Source organism: Pezoporus occidentalis, unplaced genomic scaffold (assembly GCF_034315485.1).
Source record: "Pezoporus occidentalis ecotype Australia unplaced genomic scaffold, CSIRO_AGI_Poc_V1 ctg146, whole genome shotgun sequence".
In the NCBI taxonomy this organism is placed as follows: domain Eukaryota; kingdom Metazoa; phylum Chordata; class Aves; order Psittaciformes; family Psittacidae; genus Pezoporus; species Pezoporus occidentalis.
Window position 1 is genome coordinate 1,688,974 of NW_026913274.1, and position 3,257 is coordinate 1,692,230.

A 3,257-nucleotide genomic window follows, 5' to 3' on the forward strand; every position below is an offset into this window, starting at 1 on the left:
GAAGGTGTCCCTGCCCATGGCAGGGGTTTGGATCTAGATGGGATTTAAGGTCCCTTCAACCCACACCATTCTGTGTTCTATGATTCAATAAATTGGTCTTGCATCCCCTACAGTCTTTAAAATGTGGCAGCTCATGCTGCCTGCCTGTTATGGCCACATAGGGGCTGGGGGTACGCAGGAGTTGCAGAGGCTGTCCAGGGTGCAGAGTAGGGCATGGCAGCCAGCACCTATCCCACCATCCCAGCCAGAAGAAGAATAGGGGCAGTTGAGACACCTCAGGCACTGGACACCTCTTTGGGGATGGGGACAGGCTGTGGCCAGGCCTGGATGTTGACCTACAGGTGGGCTTAATGTAGTGGGGTCCATGGTTGGGCTGGTGAGTGGTGTGGGTATCTGGAGACCAGCATTCTACAGCTCCAGTGGGACAGGGACTGACAGTCCCCCATAGTAGGTTGGGCAGGAACAGAAGGTCCTATGGCTGTCTCAGCACACTGATCTGCAACAGAAAGCAAACATTAGGTATTTTTTTAGAAAGAGGAAATTAAATTAACTATTTCAGGCAGGGCTGAACAGTACACTGACCTCATTCCCAAAATGTCTGCAGAAATTCACCCTCCTCCTTGCAAGCCCTTGTTGCTATTTTCTCTGCAGCTCCCAGGGTTTGAAACTGCTCCATAGCCCTATATCCCAGGAAGGTCATACTGTCACCCAATGACATACTCCTGGAAGAAAGTCTGACATGAAACATCCATGAAACACATGTACCTTAAAGCTTCGACACATGTGGTATTTAAAATCATATATCCTGGAGTGCAGTGCAGTATTCTAGACATTTCCATCCCGTCAACAACCCTCACAAGTACCCATCTGGTCACAATAACACTCTGCATATTGGCTGAGGGGAGGAAGATTGTAGTAAACTTATTAGAGCAACTAGGTTAATGGGTGTTCTCTCGTGTACATGCAAGTGTAAACCAGGCATGCCACACTCTGTTGGGACTCAGTGTTTGGTTAAATGAGGCACTGCTGAATAAGATTTGAGAATGTGAGGATCAGATATAGATCAGGGGAAAAAGACAACCTGAAGTGGGATATTTCAACCAAGCTAGGATGCTAGCTGTAAGCCACGGATACTGGGAAGGTAAGTCAGTGACAGGTATGGGTGTCCTCCAAGGGCAAAAATTACAGAGACAGTTATCTGAAAAGAGCAGAACTTATCGGAGTGGTCATGGTAAACACTGTATATTTGTTGTGTGAATAAAATAATTGTATAGCAAGATCATACTCAATTATTAATTAATCAGGCATGAGAATTTATTCCTCAAACTGTCAAACTAAGAAAGTGCCTGGATTTCAGTTAACCAGTTAGGACATTCACAGTTTTAATTAAGGAACTGGACATGAGAAAGACAAGTAGTGCAGAAATTGCTGAAAGGAATAATTAATGAACTACGAAACACAGGGCATGAAGATTTTTAGAGTTGGTGCCATTTTCTTCCTTTCACTGTCAACCAGTCAGATACAAATTTGCTAAGACGAAGGCATCCCAATTTAGACTCAAGGGACCTCGGTGTCTATTGGAATCAAGACAATCTAAAAACAGCTCTGTTCTGCTTTGAAAAGGTAAATGAACCTTCTGTGGAAAGCAGAAGTGTGAAAGGTTCAGAAGAAACCCATTACAAGCTTCAGCACACACTTGTGACAAGAATTGTGACTCTGTTTTTGCAGAACACAGTCTCCCCTAGGGATGCCAACTAACCTGCAAAGTTAAAACATTGCATTCACTTCAGCTGTATAACCTCTTCTCTCAAATGGTGGTCTAATTGTTCCCTGTAACATTGCTCCTAAAACAAATTAAGATTTTTTTTTTAACATTCTTGATAACAGAGTTGTTAAAGGTTGCTGGTCAGAACAAATTTATCAAGTTAACTTGTATCTTATTATGCTGTTTTCTCAAAACATCAGTATAATATACAAGTGCATTGGTTGCAATAGTTTTGTTCAGGTTAAGTTTTGTTTTTCATTTTATCTTTTTTCTTTTCTCTGAAAGGAAAGTGCCTAAGTTCCTTTAGACATGAATCCAAAACCCAGATTGTTCATTAGGAAAATAGATGTTTCCACACAACATGGAAAAAGAACAAGTTTCAAAACCCTGCAAGTCGCCTCAAAATGAAAGTGTCATCCTGTTGACAGCTCCAATTCTTTAAATCGTTTTGTCTGACACTTAGTAGAGCTTCAAGTAAATGGACTTCTTTGATCATATCTGAAGAATTGTATGTCAAAATTGTGAAACTCCTTGTTCATTTTCACTCTCTGTCTTGCTAAATAAACCTTCATAGTTTAGGTTTTGTGTGTTACTTGTACATGTTACTGTTGCAGAGAATCAACGTCACAAAAATTAACATTGCAAATAGTCAAGGCAAAACAATACTTCAATTGCTACTAGAATTTTATCATATATCTGTCCACACATATTCAAAAAAGCATAAACATAAATTCCCAATGTCCTGTGTGCTCACTGTATGTTTACCAGCCATCCTCCACTCCTAGGGTTAACCCACAACACCATTCTGATTAGTTATAGGACATGCTTCTGACGTACTGTCGTTGATAAACTGTACTTGCTACAGATCAGACCCTGGCCTTTTAGTCCTTCAATCTTCACGGTCTTTCTCAGACTTTGGAGAGGGTTCCTGGAAAATTAACTCTAGGAGTTGTTTTTAAGTAAAGGAAACTCTTTGCAAAATCCAGCTACTTGAGAAAAACTAGGCAGCTATAAGAAAGGTAGAAAGGTTATAAATTCTTACATGGAGGTAGGAATTATTAGCAGATTCTATGCAAACTATTTTCTTTCAGAAAGTACTCTCCTCTGACCACCATTAAAGGCCCAGGAGTAGAAGAGCAACTAAGGTAAAACAGTTGTCCAGATCTCACCCCTGGTAGTGTTTAAGGCCATGTTGGATGGGGTCCCTTCCAACCCTAACTATTCTATGATTCTATAAAGTTGTTCCTATTTTTTCGTAGGTGTCAAAGATTTCCTACAAGAGGCAGGACGGAATGGTGTTAGTGATTTTTACATACATAGCATTTAAAGTAAAAAGGAACACAATTCAGTCTTTTGATGCAAAAAATGCAAACTCAGATTAAAAAACTTATTTATGGCAATAACTACAAACACTGGCATGTAAATGGTTTTATTTGGTTTTGTTTTTCCTGGTTTGTTCAGTTCTGCATTACAAAGTCTGAGATAAGCATTA